This window comes from Mauremys reevesii, linkage group 12 (assembly GCF_016161935.1).
Source record: "Mauremys reevesii isolate NIE-2019 linkage group 12, ASM1616193v1, whole genome shotgun sequence".
Classification (NCBI taxonomy): domain Eukaryota; kingdom Metazoa; phylum Chordata; order Testudines; family Geoemydidae; genus Mauremys; species Mauremys reevesii.
Window position 1 is genome coordinate 46,928,364 of NC_052634.1, and position 24,035 is coordinate 46,952,398.

The window sequence follows — 24,035 nt, forward strand, 5'->3', positions numbered from 1 at the left end:
GTCCAAGTCATAGTTAAGGGGTAATGTAAGTACATGGAAAATTATGCCCATATGGTATTGTTGTGAAAGTGAGTCACCCCAATCATAGGTCTTGTTGGGGACGGCCCATTCCAGTGGGAGGGAATTGGCACCTCTCCCTTGCTAGCCAGTTATGTGATGTATTGCTCCATTGTCAGCCTTTGCACCAACCCAGAAAAGCCAATAGAAAACCATCAAAGACAAATTATAGACATTGAAACCCTGTGGAAGTGACAAGGACAATATGAGAATGAGTAGATCGTCCTTTCTGTGAATATAAAGACAAAAGACTGATTCAGTTCATAACAGGGTGGAGAAAAACACTCTGGGTCCATTCACCAAGGAGATTCCTAATGACCAGTGATGCTTCATGAAAGGCAGGGCCATGGCGCCTAGGGACTAGCAATCAGTGAAATTGACTGACGTGTGAGGTGAGAATCTACTTAGATAGGAAAGGTAACTATTAAGAAGTGTAGGTTACATTTTCTGATTTTGTTTAGTTGGTAACAGTTGGTTTCCATCACTCACGTTTGTTTGTTTAAATCTCTATCGGTTGTTAAATAAATTTCTGCTTGTTTGATAACTATACTCAAGTGCTGTGTGAGATACAGTAGCAGTGGTCCACAGTAAAACTAGTAACCTGGGATCTACCATTGCTTTGGGCAGAGAGAATCTGGGATTTGTCTGAGTATCTGGTGATCTGGGCTGGACCCCAGAGGGAGACACATTGAAGGAACTCAGGGGTTAGGGTGGCTGCTGTAGCTCAGAGGAGGGTTCTTGAGTTCCTGAAGGGCTGGGTGAGTTTGGTCACTAACATCCAGCTGCCAAATGCAAAACTCCCTCTTCCTAGTGGCAGGTGGCAACAAGGAAACTCACAGCCCTCTGCTCCCTGAGAAGGGTCACAATATGTCTCTATGTTGATTCACCTGTCAAATTCACACAAGGAAAGCTCCCTATAGCATAAAACTCTGCCATATGAAATCATGGAACATGTGCTCTTCACTCTGTGAAAGCACTAAAGAATCCAAGCGCTGGAGGACAGGGTTTGGGTCCAGAGTGACCTAGACAAATTGGAGGATTGGGCCAAAAGAAATCTGAGGAGGTTCAACAAGGAGAAGTGCAGAGTCCTGCACTTAGGAAAGAAGAATCCCGTGCACTGCTACAGCCTGGGGACCGACTGGCTAAGCAGCAGTTCTTCAGAAAAGGACCTGGGGATTACAGTGGATGAGAAGCTGGATATGAGTCAACGGTCCCCTTGTTGCCAAGAAGGCTAACAGCAGATTGGGCTGCGTTAGTAGAAGCATTGCCAGCAGATTGAGGGAAGTGTGTTCATTTCAAACCTGCAGCTTATTCATTTCATTTGGTGACCCCTACTAGTTCTTGTGTTATGAGAAGGAGTAAATAATACTCCCTTCCTTGGTCCTTTAGAAGATATTATGTGAGCCCCCCTCCTCCTTATGTCTCATGTTTTGGGACCAACATGGATACACCACCACCGCAAACAACAAGGTTCAAAGTCAATGCAGATGGGAGAAGCATCTTGTGTTTCATTCCTTATGTCCTAGTCCCATCGTGTGGCCATTTCCTTTTCTTCCTTTCTGTCAAAAGCTTTGGTGTTTTGCATAGAAACATTATTTCCCCAGGAGAGACCCAGGAGTGAGGGCTGCATTCCTGTGCCAAACAGTCACTGGAAGGGGGCAGACAAAAGCCTTTAGGATGAGGCATCCGTCACTGTCAAAAAATCATCTTCCTCCTGTGGTTCCGCGGGCAGCAGGAGCAGCCGCAGCTCGGTGGCCCCCGGCAGCACTCCTGAGGTGGCCGGAGCAGCAGCAGGCCCCCTGGGGCTCCCCCCGGAGCACCAGCTGGAGTGGCCGCAGGTTTGCAGGGCTTCTCCCCTGGTAGCTGGCGCTCATTATCCATCAAATAAATCAAAACACTTCCCCCTGCAAGTGGATTTAGCCCAGGACCCTGAGAGTCAGCAGCTCTTACACCCCCCACTGAGCTCTCTGGTCAGGTGCCCTAGCGCCGGAAGCCTCCTGTTTAGATCCTCAAATAGCATTTTTGCACTGGGGGGGGGGCTGAAATTTTTGACTGGACATTGCAGCTCCACCGTTATTTTATTGAATTGCTTCAAAACAGCAAGTCAAGAAAGTCTCCTAAGTGCCAGGCTCTCTGCCATGGAAACAGCTGCCCCTGCTCTCCAGGAGTCTGTGCGTTCCACCCAACAAAGTACAAACCTCTGAACTGAAGGGGGGTCAGACAGTGACGGTAACACAAATCTTCCGACTATTAACCCAAATCCCTTCCTTCCTTTAACCCAGGACGTGCCAGTCAACTGTTAGCCATGGTGTTATCTTCATCTTAAAATACCTCTCAGGACATTGAACAGAGGAAGTGAACCCCCCTCCCCCGAATGGCTCCCTGTTGAGACGTTGTACTGTACCTGCCCCTGGCGACTGTCTGGTTTTATATCCTTAGAGCTTTTTCTCTTCAAACCCCTTATCCCAATCTATGGGCCACCGCCACATTTCAGAGTTTAGAATTTACTCTCTTCACCCACATATGGCACTTTCCATGTGGATTAGACAAAGTGAGTGGGGGAAGCTCCATGGCTAATGAAAACCGATGCCTTGGGTGAGGCCTGAACTCATAACCCCAGCAGTGCGCCTCCCTCACTAGCCAGGTGTAGCCCTGTAGGTGCTTCATAGACAAGCTTGGGAAGTAGGGTAGTTACCTGTGTCTGTGATTAACCACTTTGGTGATCTAATTGAGAGGCTGATGGTCCAAACCCAGGTGAAGGTAGAGGTAGGTTTTTTTAGTGATGAGACTCCAGTACATTTTAATAGGCAGTAAAATGCCTCAATTCTGGTCTAGCCTCATTGGGCAAGCATAAGTGGTCTTTTTGCCAGCTGCATTGGTGGTATAGTGGTGCGCATAGCTGCCTTCCAAGCAGTTGACCTGGGTTCGATTCCCAGCCAATGCAGGGATATGATGTTTTCTCTGCTGAGAATGGGTTTAATTTCAGTCATATTGTATCAGTTTAACAATGGAAGGAGAGAATCAATGTCCTGCAGGTCATTAAACACCCAGTGGAGGAAGAAAGGGGCGGGACTATACAATGAGCAGGTGGAGTTATCCTGGTATTACAATGTTTGGTTTATTTATTTTTTTTCCCTTTACTTCCCTCTCCCTTTTAGACTCAGAGCCTTTAAGATCAGAAGGGACCAATGTGATCATCTAGTCCGACCTGCTGCACCTTGCAGGCCAAAAGACCCCACCCACCCACTCCTGCAATAGACCCGGGAGGGGAGGCAGCTCTGTGCACTGCCCCTACCCCAGGCAGCACATGGAGGCCCTCTGCTCCCCTCCCCCAGTGGGTGTGCAGAAATGTGCCAGCAGCACTGAGGTGGCTCCCTGCCCACTCTGCCTCCATCCCTCCGTGCCACTCCCAGAAATGGCCGGCATGTCCCAGCATCCCCTGGGCTGGGGGGAGAGTCTCCATGCGCTGCCCCTGCCCCGAGTACCAACTCTGCAGCTCCCATTGGCCAGGTACTGCAGCCAATGGGAGCTCTGGGGGCAGCGCCTGCAGGCAGCGGCACACGGAGACCCCCTGGCCCCGCCCACCTAGGAGCTGCTGCCAGAGGGTTGTGTGTACGGGTCAATTTGGGAGCTGCACTGCCCGGGGTAAGCACCACCCCTCCTCTACCCCAAGCCCCTCCCCCAGCGCAGAGCCCGCACCACACACCCAAACTTCCTCCCAGAGCTTTGCTTGTCTTCCTTTCACCCAGAACCATCCTTCTTCTCCTGGGCTGCAAGTAGCCATCCCTGGGAAGCCAAGACGCAGGCACAGGATTCTACCTCCCAGCAGCCAACTGCACCTCCCCAGGCTTTGCAGAACGACTGGTGGTGCTCTACTAACCCCACTTAGCCGCACTGAGGCACTTAGCTTCTGCCCTGCCTTCCTCAGCTCGACTTTCCTCTTTTGCCCCATTCCCACCTCACTTCCTCCTTTGGCAAGTCACGCAGAAGAGCCGGCCGCCATAGGCCAACCTCCCAGGGCAGAGGAGACCAAGCCACAAGGCTTCAAAAGGTGCCTGGCCCAGATCCTCTAGCTTTCCCCTGCTGATGCCAAGGCTTTTTCTCAGCTCATTTCACTACCCTCTGTCATGCCGGGGTTGGGGTTATCGCAGGTGTTACCCGAAATTGGGCCAGCTAGTCAGCATAGGGAGCACTAATGACCCACCAGAGTTTGGCAGAAAGCAGCATGTTTATTATATTGATAGCTAAGCTCAAACGAAGGGGGGCAGGGTGACACACTCACGCTCCCAGGACAGGCACAGCACTGGAGATGTCAGGATTCTGCAAGGTAAGTGTCCCACAGCGCAGCTATGGACGGTGTGATGAAGGTAAGTCTTCCTGAGGCACAATGAAATGCAACGCAGAGAACCACTGGCCAGGTGGTCCGAGCAAAGGGCATTCACTGGAGGTACAAGCTTGTGAGTGCTCTCCTGAGCACAGGGCCCCTTCCCCTTTTTAAGGGCCTGCACCTCATTGCCTGCGACTAGAGATGACTTGGCTGCATCTGGTTGGTCACACTCCACCTTGGGCAGTGTCCATGCTCTGGATGTGTGATCGCTGCCTAATTAGCGTCCCAGACACCTTGTCTACCTGGGAGCTCTTCTGCTCTTCAACCAGCCCATTCATCCCACCAGCATTCCAGGGGGGAGCGGGAGGGGAAAAGCCACTTCACAGGCATTCAGAGAGGGAGAGGAGACAAAAGTGGGAGCAGGGGAAGTATAACAGACCTTTTTCAGCATAGAAATCACTGCTGCTCCTACAACCGCAGGGAATAGGCCAGTAGGAGTTGGGAAAATTAAGCCAGTATGTTTCTGCCTGGTTTTGAACCAGGGACCTTTTGCATGTTAGGCAAACGTGATAACCACTACACTACGCTACAGAAACTCTGTCCCCGTACATTGGCCATATTGGGTCAGACCAAAGGTCCATCCAACCCCGCATCCTATCTGTCAACAATGGCCAATGCTAGGTGCCCCAGAGGGACTGAACCTAACAGGTAATGAGCAAGTGATCTCTCTCCTGTCATCCATCTCCACCCTCTGAAAAACAGAGGCTAAGGACACCATTCCTTACCCAGCCTGGCTAATAGCCATTCATGGACTTAACCTCCATTCATTTAGCTGCAAAAAGAACAAGGAGTACTTGTGGCACCTTAGAAACTAACAAATTTATTTGAGCATAAGCTTTCCTAAGCTAAAACCAACTTCATTGGATGCATGCAGTGGAAAATACAGCAGGAAGATATATATATAGATATACACACACACACACACACAGAGAGAGACCATGAAAAATTGTGTGTTGCCATACACACTATAACGAGAGTGATCAGTTAAGGTGAGCTATTATGACAGGAAAAAAAACCCTTTTGTAGTGGCTTTCATGGCCTTTGAGAAAGCAAGGCAGAGCGTTGGAAGACCCAGCAGGGTTTGTGGCATAGGAGTTGTTCTCAGATTCCACTGAGACTTCAACTCAGATTGCAGGATTCAAAGTCCTGAGTGCTGGCCCTTACACCATGGGACCAGCAGAGCACCGGTTGATTACTGTAGACTTCCAGCAGGGAGGACTCTGTGGGCAGGGGCGGCTCTAGGTATTTTGCCGCCCCAAGCATGGCAGGCAGGTTGCCTTCAGCGGCTTGCCTGCGGGAGGTCTGCCGAAGTCGCAGGAGCAGCGGACCCTTCGCAGGCATGCCGCCAAAGGCAGCCTTCCTGCCGCCCTCGCAGCGACCGGCAGAGCGCCCCCCGTGGCTTGTTGTCCCAAGCATGCGCTTGGCGTGCTGGGGCCTGGAGCCGCCCCTGTCTGTGGGGACAATTTTTTCTGGCAGGGAGGACTCAGTGGGAACACGCCTCTCTGGCCAGCCCTGCATTTGCTGAAAAAGTCAGCACACAGCACTTTGCTGCAGGCCCAGAGGCCTTTCTTCCTCCAGACTGTGAGGCCAGTGGACAGGTGAGGCAGTAGCACCTTCAGTCCCAGGCAGTAAAGGGCCCTTCCTGGGAAAGGCCATGTCCTGAAAAGGAAAAACTAAAGTCAAGGAGAGTCCTTCTGAAACTCTTCAGGGATGTCACAGGGGGAAAGTGTTTCTTTGCTTCACCAGGGACTTGAACCCTGGACCCTCAAATTATAAGGCTGATGCGCTGCCAACTGAGCTAGCTAGGCTCACAGTCTACAAAAAGCAAATTTCAAACAGAAGAGAAACTAGTCAAGAAAAATGAGGGCAGGAAACTATACAGAAAACCTGCTACTCTCGCTCTCTTAGCAGTCCTAGCCCCACCTGCTCCTCCATCTGGTGCCCTGAGGCCGTATTCTTTTTTTTGTTAAATATCAAATCCAGGAGAAAACACAGTTATACAAAGCAAAATGAAATCACAAACAAATGTCATTGGAAATACAGAAATAAAAAAGGAAAATGCTCCCCTGGCTCCCAGGCTTGTGTTGGTGTTGGCTGGATTTGTGCGGGTGTTTGTGTATATTAGCAATTGTGTGTGTGTGTGTGTGTGGCTGGATTAATGCATGTGTTCGTGTATGTTTGCAATTGTGTGTGCATGCGCATGCTCTGTTGCCTTCTGCCGGCGCGACAACCGTTTCTCTGTATGTCACAGCCCCCATACCGTCGACCCCGGTGGTGATTTCCCCATCTTACAAGGGCTGGCTGGCCTGACTCTTTTCCCCTCTGTGAAGTGTGGCAGAGGCTGCAGCTCATCCCCTGTGGGGCAGGAATGCCAAGGTGTGGGGTGCTGGGCTCCAATGCACCTGGAGAGCAGCTCAGGTGAGGTGGGGCAGGGTGTGTGGTGTCTGTTCTGCGTTGCCTGGTGCTGGGCCATTGCACAATCCCCAGCCATGCCACACAGCGCGCCTGAAAGGGAGTGGGGGGCCAAGCAGATGATCCAGCATGAGGGGATCATTCTCATGGGTAGCTGTCCAGTGGCAGTGAGTTCCACAGGCCTTGGCACATGCTGTGTGGGGCAGGAGGTCCTTGTGTTGTGAGCAGTGGGAGTGAATTGTGTGCAGTTGTGTCTCTGAGCACGATTGTGAATATTGTGGTGTGGGGGGGTGATTGTGAGTGCGGCTGGGGGTGTGATTGTTTCTCTCTTTGGGGTTGGGCTAGCATGTCCCTCTGGGTGTGTTGTGTGTGAGTGTTCTTGGGATTGTGTGAGTCCCTTTGTGAGTGTGTGTGTGTCAGTGTCACTTGCTGCAAAGCCATTTCCTACTGGATACAAACAGTGTCTCACACACACACACACACACACACACACAGAGCAGGGCTCAGCCCCACCAGCAGGGGGCAGCAGGGACACACACGTCTCTCCTGGTCCATCTTGGACAATTTCCCATCCCGACCCGGCACAGTGCTGGTGCCCCCACACGGGGGTGGGCAGTGACCGGGCAGGGCTTTGGGGGCGGGCACAGCGGGGGGGGGGGCGGGGGGAAGGACTCATTCAGGTCTCTCCGGGGGTGACGCTGTCCCTGCCGGGAGGGTGGGGAGGTTACAAGGGGCGCCGGGAACATCCCCGCGGGGCGGACACAGGGATCCAGTCCCCGGACAGAGCCAGACAGACTTCGACACCCCCCGCGCTCCCGCCCCAGCTCCACCCCGACCAGCTGCGGGGCAGTTTAATACAGGGGGGGGGCAGGGCTGGGCCTGGACCCCGGGACACGCGAGTTCGTGTTAGGAGACGGTGGGGGCGGGGCCGGGGCGGGGATGAGGAGTTGCGTTGGGGCGGGAGGTGTCAGGTTGACCCAGGGACCTGCCCTCACCTGGGCTGGAGAGGACGGAGGCGCCCCGGGGCAGGCTGGGAGTTGTAGTTCCTGGCTCGTCTCAGAGCGGAAGTGACGCGCCGGTTGCTCAGGCAACGCGCCCCCTCCCGGTGCACTCTGGGAAGCGTAGTTCTTCCTCTCACACACGCGGCCTCTATTGGAGGAGGGGCTGTAGCTCGTCTCTTCGCCGCGCCCCTCCCCGCTCCCTGATTGGCGGAGAGAGCGCGGGACAGAGACTCGGTGCGTGGGGGAGGCCCCGGTTCCCTCGCCCCGAGGCTTTGCTGCCCCCCTCCCCCAGTCCCCGGGCGCGCGCTGCGGCCGTTGGGATTCGAATCCCGCCTGGGATCTGGGCTGGGGGAGGTGGGCCCCCGGGCAGAGGCAGCGCGGAGTGAAAGGGCTTCACTGACATGACTAGTTTTCAGTCCCAATGGCAACTTACTTACCAAATGTAATACAGACTAGTCCATGCCTCCCACGTGGATGTGGTTCTTGTCCTTCTGCACATTGTAGCCCATGGAGGCCAAGGACCTGCAAATGTGTCTTCACGTGCCTTTGTTTCATTGATGAAAACATAAACTAGACTCTTAGAGGATTGAAAGTGATTTCTGCTGGGGACATGTTTGCTAGGTGTTTATGCATTTGCACAGGAAAACAGTAAGTGTGTCCATTCATTTCAGGAATCCCTATATAGTAGAGCTCCTGAGCATACTAGAAATGGAATTATTTTTATTGAAGAAACAGGCTTGTAAGGGGGCTCTTGGATTTGAACCAAGGACCACTTGATCTGCAGTCAAACACTCTACCACTGAGCTATACCCCCCTCACATTTGCATAGGCAAGTCTGTGATCTTAAGGATTTTGAAGGACGGGCTCTGCCTCAGAGAGCTCCTTTTCTGTTCCCAGACCACAGGGGTTTAAAAAATGGGGTTTGATTAAACTTTATATACACATGTAGACACCACAGCTTGCACACCCACCAACATAGCTTCCCCCACTGACATAGCTACCACCTCTCGGGGAGATGGGTTAACTGCACGGACGGGACAGCTCTCTCCCCTCCGCTTAGAGCAGCTTCATTATTTATGAATAGGTGGGAAATAACCTCCTGAATGGACAGGAATCAATGTATCAGATATTGCTGTGTCTGCATTCAATATGGGTAACTGGTCATATTGGGCTGGATTAGTAGGAGCATTGCCAGCAGATGGAGGGAAGTGATTATTCCCCTCTAGTCAGCACTGGGGAGGCCACATCTGGAGCACTGCGTCCAGTTCCCCACATACACACACACACACTACAGAAACAAATTGGAGAGAGTCTAGCGAGCAGGGGACTTACAGGGAGAGGCTGAAGGCAGGGCTGCCCAGAGGGGGGCGTGGGGGGGTCAATTTGCCCCAGGGCCCCCAGGAGAATACAGGATTCTATAGTATTGCAACTTTTTTTATGGAAGGGGCCCCTGAAATTGTTTTGCCCCAGGCCCCCTGAATCCTGTGGGCGGCCCCCTCCACCCCTTCCTCGTTCTCCTCCCTCCGAGGCCCCCTGTGCTCCACCTCACTCCCATTTGGCCACTTCCCACCCCTGCTCTTTGGCTGAGGCCTGCTGGTCGCTCGCTCCTCTCCGCCCCCCAGGCCTCCTCGCGCCTCTCCCCCTCGTACCCCAAGGTCTGCCTGCTGCCCCCGCCCTCCCCTGAGACCTACCCTATCCATCGCCCACACCTCTCTGCCCCTCCCCTGAGACCTACCCTGTCCACCTCTTTCTTTGATCATCTCTTGTTATTCCTTGAAACATCAAGGATGGAATAAAAAGCGAGTTTACTCCAGGGTGAGGAAAGAAAGGAGCCATCAACCCCCTGGCAAAGCTCAGTGCCCCAGAGAAAACCTGCCCCCTGCTATCACAATCACTGATGTACTGGGGATATGACGGGAAAGGGACTGTCTGAATGATCGAGGCAGGAAATGGACAAAAATCTACAGCAACATCATTAACTACAAACACACTCTCCTCGTGCTCCAGCCAGAAGGGAAAGGAGCAGGAATTCTTGCAGTTCAGCCATGGACACACTTACACAAGGGCACAGCAGTGAGTGTGTTGTGGAAGCTGGTCTGAGGAAACAACTGGAATTGATCACTCAGTGAGAACAGAACTAGAGTGCAGTGAAAGCCACATATCAAGCAAGTAGTTGTGGCCGAGTGGTTAAGGCGATGGACTAGAAATCCATTGGGGTCTCCCTGCACAGGTTCAAATCCTGCCAACTACGCAGGAAGTTGTGGTTCTTTAGTTTCAATGGAGCTGGGTCTTGTCTCACTTTTCAGTTATGTCTACATGAAAGAATAATGTGGCTTAAGTTAAAGTGTTTTAATTGAACAGCTGTTGCATGTCCACCCTATGCCCCTGTGTCACCAGAGCACATCCATGCTAGCATCTCTTGGATTGCCACAGAGAGCAGTGCACTGTGGGTAGCTATCCCACTGTGCAGCTGGCTGCAGGGTGCTTTGGGAAGGGTTTGCAATGCCTCACGGGCTGGTACAGCATCACATGATGCAGGTTTCTATCCCATTGTTCCATGGGCATCCTACTAGATTGCCAGCTGCTTTCCAACTGCAATGTGTGTGATAGAGTAGAGAGCATGTGTGTGGGGGGGGGGGAAGACAGTGTGTGTGTTGCGGAAGAGTGAGTGTGTCGCACACTGTCTCTAAGTTCAGACAGCTGCTGGAAGCGACCAGTCCTGAGGCAGGGGACAGCCCCGACATCAGCCCCCTTCTCTCCCTGGCTCAGCTCAGCACAGCACTCTCTGTCACACACACACACACACACACACACACTGCTGCCTGCTTAGCTCGGTGTCAGGGGTGCTGGAACAGGGGGTTATAGGGCCATGTCCCCACCACTCTTTACTGGCTGTTAGGACAAATGATGGAGGGGCGGGAAAGGGTGCAGTCTTGGGGAAGAGGCGTCTGTGGGTGTGGCCTCGGGGGGCGAGGTGCTGTGAGTGGGGGTCCTTAGGGAAGGGGTGTCATGGGAATGCCACAGTTCGGACAACGGTGCCCCCCCCCCCACTGTAAGGAAGCTTCTGCCGCCCCTGCTCTGTGTTGGCAGAGCGGGAGAGAGGCAGTGATTTGCTCCCCGGGGCTCCGGCAGGGGGGCTCGGGAGGTGATTTAAAGGGCCCGGGGCTCCGGCCGCAGCAGGGAGCCCTGGGCCCTTTAAATCACCAGCCTGGGGAAGCCGGGCCGGGCTGGCACAGCGTATCAGCTCTTGCCGGTACCCCATACTGGAACATACCGGCTTACTTTCACCTCTGGAAGGTCCTCACATGGATCAATAACTGGTTAAAAGACAAGAAACAAAGGGTAGGACTAAATGGTCAGTTTTCAGGATGGAAACAGGTAACTAGTGGTGTCTGTACTGGGACCAGTACTAGTCAACATATTCATAAACAACCTGCTAAACAGTGAGCTGACAAAATTTGCAGATGATCCAAAACTACCGGCTTGCTGCCTAGAACGAACGCTCCTTGAATGGGGTGATCCACAGGGAATCATAGAATCATAGAACTTAAGATCAGAAGGAACCATTATGATCATCTAGTCTGACCTCCCGCAAGATGCAGGCCACAAAAGCTGACCCACCCACTCCTGAAATAATTCTCTCCCTTGACTCAGCTGTTGAAGTCCCCAAATCCTGATTTAAAACTTCAAGTAGCAGATAATCCTCCAGCAAGCAACCCCTGCCCCATGCTGCGGAGGAAGGCAAAAAACCTCCAGGGTCTCTGCCAATCTACCCTGGAGGAAAATTCCTTCCCAACCCCAAATATGGCGATCAGCTGAACCCCGAGCATGCGGGCAAGACTCTCCAGCCAGACACTCAGGAAAAAGACTTTCAATATCCCAACATTGACCCTCGGTACTAATTACCAGTGGTTGCACGTTATTGACCTATTGACTAAATCACGTTCTCCTATCAAACCATTCCCTCCATAAACTTATCAAGATTAATCTTAAAGCCAGAGAGGTCCTTCGCCCCTACTGTTTCCCTCGGTAGGCTGTTCCAGAATTTCTCTCCCCTGATGGTTAGAAACCTTCGTCTAATGTCAAGCCTAAACTTCCCGACTGCCAATTTATATCCATTTGTTCTTGAGGGAGTAGCTCAAACCTCCAAAGTGCCTGGCCTGGGGCAGGACATTAGCCCAGCAAGGGAGGGGTGTGGCAGTGACATCACAAAGGCCTTTTGCAGGACCTCAGACTATTGGTCAAAGGTGGTGGGGAGGTGGTGACCTCACAGAGAGATGCTGACATCAGCCAGGCAGGACAGGGGCGAGGGGCCAGGGAAACCTCAGAGACCCCTGTGGCTTTGCTTCAGCAAGTCTCCTTCTCCAGGTCTCTCTCTGAGGACTGAGAGAGTATTCGGGTTCACGGACGTGAGTGCCAGGAGGAACCTCTTTTGAGTTTTCTCCTTCCCTTTTAGTGATTTTACTAGAAAACAGCCGTCCCTGTTTAGAAGGTAAGAGCCTCCTTGAGGTTTGAAACCTGTTCAGTCTGATCCATCTGGTGACAGTTGAATTCTAGGCATGGAAAACACGAGCTTAAGGAGGCAGAATTTTATTCTGCAACTGGGATTTTGTCCCTCAGAATCACTGGGGACATTAGGGTTTGTCCTTTTTGTTTCACCTTTTCCTCCTTCCATCCCTCTCTCCTTTCTCTTTGTCTCTTGCTTCTTTTGTCCTTTCACCAGTTCCCCTCGCAACACCAGGAGAGAGAGAGAGTGTGTGTGTGTGTGGGGGGGGGTGGCAGGGGAGTTCTCGGCAGCTCCCACTGTGGGAAGTCCACCAAAAATGTGGGGCTGTGATCCCCAACATTGACCTGGACCATCCTTTGGGCTCTCTGGTGAGAACTCTCAGCCTCCCGTCCTCAGTCTCTACCCTGATTGGCTGAGCAGGGGGTTATTGACAGGGAGGAGACTCAGGTCCTTGTTGTTCTCTTTTAAGACCAAGTAAATAAGTCAGAACCAGTCATATGTTTGATTAATTTTGCTGCTTCTCTGCATTAATTGTCTCTGAGCAGTTCATGATTCTCTCTAACATTGCAGTTCTCCTCAAATACTTGCTGAAACTATGCTCTGCTGTTGGTCTGGAGCTCATGTGAGAGCACTTTATTCAGGTCATTCAATGTGTGAAATTCAAGATCTGATGGTTAATTTGAAAATCAGGAAAAGGGAAGGAGAAAACTCAAAAGAGGTTCCTCCTGGCGCTCACATCCATGAACCCAAATACTCCCTCAGCCCTCAAAGAGAGACCTGGAGAAGGAGACTTGCTGAAGCAAAGCCACAGGGGTTTCTGAGGTTTCCCTGGCCCCTCGCCCCTGTCCTGCCTGGCTGATGTCAGCATCTCTCTGTGAGGTCACCACCTCCCCACCACCTTTGACCAATAGTCTGGCTCCGCTTGCTGCAGCTCTTCTCCCTGCACAGATCTGCTCCCTGGGCAGCTTCTACGGCTCGTGCTGCTGCGGCTCGGCTCCCAGCACAGATCTGCTCTGGTTCTCCCCGGCTGGTGCAGCTCTGCTCCCTGGCTCTTCTCGGGCTCCTGCTCTCTCCTTAGCTCTGCCCCACTCTGGCCCAGGCAGTTCCAGCTCCCACGGAGGATGGGACCCCCTGGCCTGGTGATTCCCTCATTACACTGCCTGGCCTGTCAGTGCGGCTAACTTGGAGCTTTGGCCTCTCCCCATTGCCCCTGGGGATTGTCAGTCTCAGGGTCCTGATTTCCCATTGGCCCTTCCCCCTTCTATTGGGACTGGGAACTAGCCAACCAAAAACCCCACTAAGTTTTAGTAAGGGGCCAACAGCCCCTTACATGAGCCAGCCCCGGTAGAGTCACCAATGTCCAGAAACAGCAGGGTGAGCTGGTCCCATGGTGTAACGGGCAGCACTCAGGACTCTGAATCCGGCAATTTGAGTTCAAATCTCAGTGGGACCTTGTGTTGGTTTGTGGTAAAGCCCTGGAGCTTCCAGTGCTCAACTTCCCTGTCTCCAGTTGTGCAAGAGCAAATCTTTCCCCTCCTGCTGGGTGACTTGCCCATTAGGGTTGAGGCTCTAAAACTTGCTTCCCTGGTTGCTGATTCCTGTGGTTTGACCAGATGCTTGGGATTCTCACAGCTTCACCTGATGCCCACAAGTTTGGCCATTTTACTTGCAGCCACATGTTACCTCTTGTCCACATGGCACGTGAAGGAAGGCGTGTCAGGGCCAGGCTTCATAGTCAGGGCTAGGCAGGAGGGAGGCACAGTCCCAGGCTGGAGCCCAGCACCTCTCCTCCTTTGGGCACCTAGAGCAGAGGCGGCTGGTGCTGACAGCTCCAAGGGAAGGCTTAAAAGCCACAGAGCAACCGAGGTCAGGGCCAGAGGAGGGGAGAACCAGCAGACGGCCACAAAGACACCCGGCCAGCCTGCTCCCTGCCATGCCAACCCCCCACTGAAGACGTGCTTAATCCACTTGCTGATCAGAAGGAAAACCTGTCAAAATCTGTGTGCGAGGAGAACACACTTGGCTTGGAAGGAGCGAGGAAAAAGAGCGAGTGAAAAAAATAACCAGCGAGAGAGAGAGCGAAAAGAACGTGAAAGGCAGAGAAAGAAATAAAGGGAGAGAAAAAACATTAGAAAAAGAAGGAAAGAAAGGAAGAGCGTGAAAGGTAGAGGGGAAAAAAGAAAGCAAGAACATACAAGCTAGAGAAGGAAAGGAATGAAAAAGAACGAATGAGCCACAAGCGCTAGTTGAAGCTGGAATGGGAGAGTCAGAGCTGACCCATTAAGCAAGGTTGCACCTCAGATTCTCCATGTTGGGGGCACAGGCCTCCCATTTCCATCCTGGCCCTGCTTGGGGGGACCATCCATAGGTGCCTACTGGCACCTCCATGCTCCAAGGAGGGGACAAGCCCCCTCATACCCTCCCCTCAGGACACGGGCTCTCCCCAATCCCGACCCTCTTCCCGCACGCTCCTGGGAATGGGGGGAAGGTGGGGGGAAGGCATGTGCTGAGCAGCACCGTGGGTGTCTCTCTCTGGGGCGAAGGAAGAGGATATTTTTAGTACCAGAAGGAAAGAGCAGGGGGCAGGGGCGTTTGTGGAGCCGGGGCGCACACCAGAGAGAGGAACTGAACGCAGCCCAGCGTGAGCCCAGTGCCAGTTGGAGCTAAGACGCCCATACCTGGAGGACCATCTCCAGAACCTACTTTGATGGTGCCGTCCATCGCCGCTCCCACACTGAGCTCCCCGCCTAGACCTCCCTGGACGAGGTGAGGTGGTGCATTGGCAAAGGGGGCTGTTTGAGAGAGAGAGAGAGAGAGAGAGAGAGTGAGAGTGTCTAATTTTGGAAAGTGAAGTCACAAACTGCTTGGGTTGGTTTCCTGTTGGTGTGAGGTTTTTGGGGGGTTTTTGGTCATCTTCTTGTTTTAGGGCTAGGGCTGGGTGGCTTTTTGCACGGCCATTGACGAGGGCAGTGGCACAAGGGGCTCAGGGCGGAGAATCGGGGTGGGGGAAGGGTGCATGGGAGGTCACAGGGAAAAGAATCACATTTAGCCCTTGCACGGCAATGGTGGTGCACTCACGCACTGCCACACCTTCTAGTATAACGACTATTTATTTGTACAACAGCAGCACCTACAGAGACCGGGGCAGAATCAAGGCCTCCGTTGTACCAGGGGCTGCACAGACACAGAGACAGTCCCTGCCACAGCTGAGATCAGGGTCCCGTTGGGCCAGGCGCTGCCCAGACACAGCGAGAGACAGGCCCTGCCCCAGAGAGTTTACAGGCTCCATACCCAAAAAGTGGGAGGAGAAACAGAGGCCCAGTGTAACACAGCAGCACTGAGAGTAGAACCCAGGAGTCCTGGCTTCTCCTGCTCTAACCACTAGACCCCACTCTGCTCCCAGAGTTGGAGACAGAACCCAGGAGTCCTGGCTCCCTAAAAGGGCAGGAGTGGGGTCTAGTGGTTAGAGGAAAGGAAGATGGGTGTCAGGACTCCTAGGTTCCAGTCCCAGTGCTGGGGTTAGAGTGGAGTCTCGTAGCTTAGCACAGGGGGGGGGGGAGCCAGGACTCCTGGGTTCTCTCCCTGGCTCTGACTCTCTCTTGTGCAATCCCTCGGCAGTTACCCAACTCGCCAGCTTGTGGGAGCGAGGGGCTGGGGCCAGGTTGCGACATGGCCCAGAGTCCCGTACTGCCCCTTTGTTACCCAACCGGGGCAGGGTGGGGGATGGCCTGGGAGACCCGCTAAGAAAGGCGCTTCTGGTGGGTTTCTGTGTGGGTCACGCTGCCCCCGGCTGGATAGACCCCTCTAGGTCAGAACCAGTCTCAGCCCGGGTCAGACCCGGGGAGCCCCTCTGTCGCCATGGCCATGTCTATTGGTCTCCTGGAAAGGTCCATTCTCATTGGGAGCTGTCCAGTGGCAGTGAGTTCCACAGGCCTCGGCACACGCTGGGTGGGGCAGGAGGTCCTTGTGTTGGGAGCAGTGGGAGTGAACTGTGTGCGGTTGTGTCTCTGAGCACAATTGCGAATATTCTGGTGTGTGTGTGATTGTGAGTGTGGCTGGGGGTGTGATTGTTTCTCTCTTTGGGGGTTGGGCTAGCATGCCCCTCTGGGTGTGTTGTGTGTGAGTGGTCTTGGGATTGTGTGAGTCCCTTGTGCGTCAATGTGTGTGTGTGTCACTTGCTGCAGGATACAAAATCCTGCAAAGCCACCACACACACACACACAGAGCGGGGCTCAGCCCCACCAGCAGGGGGCAGCAGGGACACACACGTCTCTCCTGGGCCAGCTTGGACAATTTCCCATCACGACCCGGCACAGTGCTGGTGCCCCCACACCGGGGTGGGCAGTGACCGGGTGGGGGGCGGGGCAGATGTGCTGGATTCAGAAGGAAGCACTTTGGGAAAATCAGCCAAGGCCCTTAGCAGAGCTGGGACACAGACCCAGTGAACCCTGCACCACCCTGAGAGGGGAGTGGGGTCTAGTGGTCAGAGCAGGAAGGGGGCTGGGCACCAGGACCCCTGGGTTCTATCCCTGGCTCTGGGAGTGGAGGGGGTCTAGAGCAGGGGGACTGGGAGCCAGGACTCCTGGGTTCCATAGGGGAGACTGTTTTTTCCTGTGCTTCCCTCCCTAGAGATCCCAGCCCAGCCCCCTAGTGGAGAGTGAGTGGGAGCAGGGGAAGTTACTCCCCCACATGATTCAACCCTCCCCTCCCCCATAGGCTGTGACATCATGGACCTCTCCCTCCCCAAGGCAGACAATAGAAGCCCCACCCCATCAGAGAAGGGCGGGGGGAATCTATTTGCACCCACAACAACCCCACTCATGGTTGCAAACAAATCCCCACAAACCACTGCTAGGACAGGCTCTGCTGCTTTCTTTTCACCATGAGCTGCTCCCCACCAGGCACCACACCCCATTCACACGCCTTTGGTCACTATGCAGCTCAGGGGCAATAACTGCCCCGAAGTGACTCCGGTGCAGGCACCCACAGCACGAACACCCCACACCGGATTCTGTCCACACGCAGAGAATTCTCTCCGCCGGGCTCCTTCGGTTCCTCTCGCTGCTCCCCGTCCTGCAGCCAGACACTGCTCATCTGCATAGCCCCGCCCATGGACACGTGACACCTTCTGTCCTTTTAGTCCCAAGTGAATGAGTTGCCCGCGGGGAGTGAGCCCGTCACCGCGCGTCACAGCCCCAGCGCACGTCACAGCCCCAGCGCACGTCACAGCCGCCGGGCGGGGATTGTCTGTGAGCCCCGCGCTGGGGGCGGGGCTTCAGGGAGAGACTCAGCCCCATAGACAGACTGGGGTAGGGAGACATTGGGGGAAGGGATGAGGGGAGGGTGGAGAAGGGTGCGGGAGAGACCCAGCCCCATAGACCTGCAGGGGCAGGGAGATATTGGGGTCAGGAAGGGAGAAGGGGGATTGGCAGAGACCCAGCCTGGGGTGCAGGAGAAATGGGGTGGGGTGGAGGGAGACATGTCGGGTGCGGGTGGGGTGTGTGAAATGTTGGTCCAGGGAAACTGAGTCATTCCCAGGACATCGTGTGCAGGGGGGAGCACAGGGGCAGGGAGAGAGCCCCAGCCCCACAGAGCCCCAGAGGGATATTGGGGGCAGGGGAGGGGATGGAGGGAGGAGAGACCCAGCCCCATAGACCCCTAGCGGCAGCGGGGTTGGGGGCGGAGGAGGGTGGGGTGCTGAGGACAGGGAGGAAGAGGTTGGGGTGCTGAGGATGGGGAGGAGAAGGAGGGTGGGGTGCTGGGGGAGGGGAGGAGTTTGCTGAGGACAGGGATGGGGAGGAGGTGGAAGGGGGTGGGGTGCTGAGGATGGGGAGGGGAGGAGGATGTCGGGGTGGGCTGGGAGGGGAGGTCGGGGCGCTGAGGGGAGGAGGTGGGGGCAGGGTGCTGAGGACAGGGATGGGGGGGAGGAGGAGGAGGGCGGGCGGGGCGAAGGGAAAGGCCCCGCACAGCGGACAGGGTGGGGGAGGGGACGCTCTGGGAGGGGAGTGGGGGGAAGGGGGGTAGAGTGGGGGAGGGGCTGGGGTGCCTGCTGCCCTCGCGGTGACCAGCAGAGCCCCCCCCCGCCGCTTGCCCCCCCCAACCACGCGCTTGGGGTGCTGGTGCCTGGAGCCACCCCCAGTTCCAGCCCCTCTGCCCAGGCAGCTCCCCCAGCCTGACACACACACACAGCCCCTGCACCGCCCCACCCCAGGGCTCCTCAGCCCAGAGGGGAGCCCCCCCCCCCGGCTGAGTGGGGCATCAGAACCCCCCGAAATTACCCTGGGACCAGCTTGATCTGCCTCCGCCCTGCCCCACTCTGCATGTATTCGGAGTGAGTCAGTTTCCCTGTCCCAACCAGTGTCCTGCCCGGTGTCGCGTCTCCTCCCCAGTTCCTCCAAACCAGCCCATTTCCACTGCACCCCGGGCTGGGTCTCTGCCAACCCCCCTTCTCCCCTCCTGCCCCCAATATCTCCCTGCCCCTACAGGTCTATAGGGCTGGATCCCTCCCCCCCCTCCCCTCATTTCCTGCATCTGGGAGTCTATGGAGATGGGTCTCTCCTCTGCCATCCCCTCTCCTGCCCCCCCATATCCTGCTGCCTCTAGGGGTCTATGGGGCTGGGTCTCTCCCCCCATCCCCTCATCCCCTCCCTCAATATCTCCCTGCCCCAGGCTGTGACATGCTATGACGTGTGCTGGGGCCAGGGCCGGCTCCAGGGTTTTTGCTGCCCCAAGTGGCAGGAAAAAAAAATCCGTGATCACAATCGGCGGCCGCTCCACCGCCCAACTTTCTTCTTCGGCAGCAATTCGGTGGCAGCTCCTTCCCTCCGAGAGGGACCGAGGGGCCCGCTGCTGAAGACCCCAACGTGCTGCCCCTTCCCGTTGGCCGCCCCAAGCACCTGCTTGCTGAGCTGGTGCCTGGAGCCGGCCCTGGCTGGGGCTGTGACGGGCTGTGACCTGCTCACTCCCCCAGGGCAACTCACTCACTTGAAACCAGCAGGACAGGAGGTGTCACGTGTCCATGGGCGGGGCTATGCAGATGAGCAGTGTCTGGCGGCAGTAGGGAGAGCAGCGAGAGGAACCGAAGGAGCCGGGCGGAGAGATTCTCTGTGTGTGGCCAGAATCCCACCAGTTTTCTCTGTGTTGGGGGGGGGGGGGGGCAGATTTCATGAAGTCACAGTCCTTGGGGGAGGGGTTTGAATCATAACTCCAAAGTGGGAGAACAACTCCCCCCACTTGTGCTCAGTCTCCTCTAGGGGGCTGGGCTGGGATCTCTAGGGAGGGAAGCACAGGAAAAAGCCCAGCCCCTCCCTGCTCTGACCACTCGACCCCACTCCCCTCCCAGGGTGGTGCAGGGTCACTGGGTCTGTGTCCCAGCTCTGCTAAGGGCCGTGACTGATTTTCCCAAAGTGCTTCCTTCTGAATCCATCCAACGAAAAGTGGGGATTCACCCACGAAAGCTCATGCTCCAATACGTCTGTTAGTCTATAAGGAGCCACAGGATCTTTGCTGCTTTTACAGATCCAGCACATCTGCCCGCCCTGCCCGGTCACTGCCCACCCCCGTGTGGGGGCACCAGCACTGTGCCGGGTCGTGATGGGAAATTGTCCAAGCTGGCCCAGGAGAGACGTGTGTGTCCCTGCTGGTGGGGCTGAGAGCTGCTCTGTGTGTGTGTGTGTGTGTGTCTGTGACACTGTTTGTATCAGTGTGTTGCTGGGCTAACCAGTAGGAAATGGCTTTGCAGGATTTTGTATTCTGCAGCAAGTCTCTCTCTCTCTCTCTCTCTCTCTCTCTCTCTCTCTCTCTCTCTCTCACACACACACACACACACACACACACACACACACACACACACACACACTCTGACGCACAAAGGGACTCACACAATCCCAAGAACACTCACACACAACACACCTAGAGGGACATGCTAGCCCAACCCCCAAAGAGAGCAACAATCACCCCCCCACACACACACCATAATATTCGCAATTGTGCTCAGCGATACAACTGCATGCCGTTCACTCCCACTGCGCCAAATACAAGGACCTCCTGCCCCACATAGCATGTGCCAAGGCCTGTGGAACTCACTGCCACTGGACGGCTACCAATGAGAATGATCCCCTCGTGCTGGATCATGTGCTTGGCCCCCTACCCCCTCTCGGGGTGTGCTGTGCGGCACGGCTGGGGATTGTGCAATGGCCCAGCACCAGGCAACGCAGAACAGACACCACACACCCTGCCCTGCTTCACCTGAGCTGCTCTCCAGGTGCATTGGAGCCCAGCACCCCGCACCTTGGCACTCCTGCCCCACAGGGGGTGAGATACAGCCCCACCACACTCCGCAGAGGGGAGAAAGGTCAGGCCAGCCAGCCATTGTAAGATGGGGAAATCACCACCGGGGTCGACGGTATGGGGTCTGTGACCTACGGAGAAACGGTTGTCACGCTGGCAGAGGGCAGCAGAGCACACACACACACACAATTGCAAACATACGGAAACACATGCATGAATCCAGCCACACACACACAATTGCTAATATACACAAACACCCGCACAAATCCAGCCAACATCAACACAAGCCTGGGAGCCAGGGGAGCAGAGCAGGCTGGGGCCGGGTCACTCCACTTCCTGCAGGATGTAGCCAGCCCCCCATGTCCCACGATGGCCTGGGGCCAGCCCCCTTCTGCTTCCCCCCATGGAGGCCTGGGACCCCAGCCTGCTCTGCTCCCCTGGCTCCCAAACTTGGGCGGGGGGAACTGCCCCACAGCACTTGCTGGCGGCGTGGCTGGGAGCCAGGGGAGTGGACCAGGCTGGGGCTGGGTCACTCCACTTACCAGGCAGTGAGTGCAGGGGTGGGGGCCATGAGGAAGAGCCGGGCAGTCCCCCTGCAGCAGCTCCCCACCCCAGCTCACCTCCGCTCCGCCTTCTCCCCTGAGCACGCCGGTGCCGCTCCACTTCTCCCGCCTCCCAGGCTTGTGGTGCCAATCAGCTGTTTACTGCGGCAAGCCTGGGAGGGGAGGAGAATCAGAGCAGGGGCGGTGTGCTCAGGGGAGAAGACGGGGCAGAGGTGAGCTGGGACAGGGAGCGGTTCACCTGCACGCCCCCTCCCCCCCCGTTACGTGCTGCGGGCAGCCCTCCCCCTGCACCTCCCCCAGCCCCCTGCCCCAGCTCACCTCCACTCCCCCGCCTCCCCTGAGTGTGCTTTTTGGTGCCCCCAACCACTTGGCACCCTGGGCGGCCGACTAGTTCACCTAGTGGTTGCACCGGCCCTGGCCACTGCCTGTCAGCAGGATTCCTCCTCCACCTCCTCCTCAGTGAGACTAAATCTCTGCACCTAGACAGCCGGTCCGTCCGCTGCACCCCAATCCCCCATGCCTGAGCCTCCCTGCCAAAGCCCTGCACCTGGCTCCAGAGAATTAAGTCTCACATCTCACTGGGAACTCGACTTCTTGTGCCCAGAGAGTCTCGGCCCCCCTCAGTAGCTGACCTGAGAAACACAGTGTCTGCAAAAGCAGCAGAGTCGTGTGGCATCTTATAGACTAACAGACGTATTGGAGCATGAGCTTTCGTGGGTGAATCCCCACTTCGTCGGATGCGTCAGTGTCGGCCTTTTCCAAAGAAGTGCCTGGAGGGCCTTTTTCTGTGTGACCATGTGGCCTAATGGATAAGGCGTATGACTTTGGATCAGGCGATTGAGGGTTCGAGTCCCTTCGTGGTTGTACTTGTGCAGCTTTACCTTTGAGCTGAAAGTCCTGCTCCCTTCAGGGCCTGAACCTCTTCTTGGCTGCTCTGGCTTCAGCCAGAGCCCCAGGAAGGAGTTGGGGGTTGGGTGTCACAAAGGCTGGGACATGAGCCCCAGGCGCTTCCAGTCTCGCCTTTGCCCCTTCCTGACTTGCCAAAGAAAATGTGCAGCTGCCCAGGCTAGTGTGTGGAGCAGTTTCCCTCTGTCCCTGTGCTGGAGGGGGGTTGCTACATGGAGCCTGGGTGTTTCTCTGCTTCTCGCCAGGTGGGGAAAAGCCTCTTGGGGTAAAATCTCCTGCCCCACTGCCAAAGTGAGCACCTGGAGTGGGGCCAGTCAAAGGCCCCACCAGGGGGGCTGGCCCTGCTTTCCTACCATCTTGTGATGTTGGCCACAGAGCATCAGCAGCCGCCCTGCATGCTGGTGACCTTCAGTGGGGTTTGGCATGGCAGGGAGCAGCCTGGCTGGGTGTTTTTGTGCCTGTCTGAAGGCCACACATAGGCATGGTCTTGCCCTCAGTCGCTCTGTGGCTTTTAAGCCTTCCCTTCATATGTTAGGTGCCACAATGAGACATGCATACAGTGTGCTGTTTGTCAGTCTCGCTGTCTCTCTGATCATAGGGAGATTTGATGTATTAAATTACACATTGTAACCACTAAATATGGGCGCTTTAGACGTTAGACTACAGGGCAGCCCAGAGGATTCCGGGGGCCCGGGGTCTTCGGCGGCGGGGGGCCCTTCTGTTCCGGGACCCGCCGCCGAAGTGGCCCGAAGACCCGCGGTGGGAGCCCCCCGCCGCCGAATTACCGCCGAAGCGGGACCCGCTGCCGAAGTGCGGCAGGGGGGTCCCCGCCGCAGGTCTTCGGGGCACTTCGGCGGCGGGTCCCGGAACGGAAGGGCCCCCCGCCGCCGAAGACCGGGCTGCGCTTCGGCGGTGGGTCCCGCTTCCCCCCCACCCTGGCCCCAGCCCCAGCCCCAGCCTCTTACCACTGGCTCCCTCCTCACCCGGAGTCTCAGCGCCTCGCCCGACAGCCTCAGCGTGCCTCCGGCGGGGCCTGAGCTCCATCCTGCTCAGAGCCGCGTGGTGAGGGGGCAGGGCTGCATGCTCCACGCCGAGCGGAGGGAGCTGAGCTCAGCCCGGAGCTCCCAGCCCCGCCTCTCACCATGCGGCTCTGAGCACGGCGGGGCTCAGGGGCCCCGGCGGAGACACGGCGCTTGATGTGCTGAGGCTCCAGGAGAGGGGCGGAGGCAGGAGCCTCCGCTGTTCTCTTGGGGGCCCCTGCGGAGCCCGGGGCCCAGGGCAAATTGCCCCCTTTGCCCCCCCTCTGGGCGGCCCTGTTAGACTATAGCCGTGGGAGGTTGTTTTAACACAAAGTGATTGGTCTCCCTAAGTAGGAGGATGAGTTAAAGTGCTCTTTCCTGAGTGTAAAGCGAGTAAGCAGTAGTGCTTTGATGCAGTTGTTGTCTGTTATTGATGATTTTTCTTTCTTCCCTCTGGGGGTTGTAGAAGGGAAAGAACACAGACTGAGTGGTTAGTCTGTATAAACTACATTAAAAACATTTTTTTGAAGTTGGTGTTTACATTTTGTTTCTGATGTGTATATAGAGAGAAGGGATGTAGTGATTGTAACTAATATTATTACTTCTGTATTGTGGGAGGATGTGGGTGTTTTTCAGTGAGTTTTCTAATAGCATGAGAGAAGAAAATGCAGTGTAAAATACAACAGTTTTTATTTAAACAGTTGCTTAATTGAACTTCTAATTGTTTGAACTTCTAAGTCCACCTTTTTATGCAGTGTCCTTCTCTTTTGTCCGCCCTCGTTCTAGTTTAAAGTAATAGGCTCATGGATATTAATTCTGCAAGTTCTCTTCACTTTCCACTTTTTCTTCTTTTCTCCACCCTCTCCCCCATTTTGAGTAGCCCCTATTTTTACC

The 24,035-nt window shown here is 55.5% G+C and overlaps 4 non-coding genes and 1 pseudogene across 4 annotated transcripts; 3 read left to right on the plus strand and 2 right to left on the minus strand.

Annotated features, from left to right (window-relative positions):
• The first annotated feature begins 2,929 nt into the window (after window positions 1-2,929).
• Window positions 2,930-3,001, plus strand: TRNAG-UCC. Its single transcript has one exon. It is a non-coding gene; the product is annotated as a tRNA-Gly (tRNA).
• A 1,901-nt stretch (window positions 3,002-4,902) lies between these two features.
• TRNAV-AAC lies at window positions 4,903-4,980 on the minus strand. The gene has a single exon. It is a non-coding gene; the product is annotated as a tRNA-Val (tRNA).
• Window positions 4,981-8,599: 3,619 nt separating this feature from the next.
• TRNAC-GCA lies at window positions 8,600-8,671 on the minus strand. Its single transcript has one exon. It is a non-coding gene; the product is annotated as a tRNA-Cys (tRNA).
• Window positions 8,672-10,026: 1,355 nt separating this feature from the next.
• On the plus strand, window positions 10,027-10,108 carry TRNAS-AGA. The gene has a single exon. It is a non-coding gene; the product is annotated as a tRNA-Ser (tRNA).
• Window positions 10,109-23,430: 13,322 nt separating this feature from the next.
• Window positions 23,431-23,633, plus strand: LOC120376618 (annotated as a pseudogene).
• Window positions 23,634-24,035: the final 402 nt, after the last annotated feature.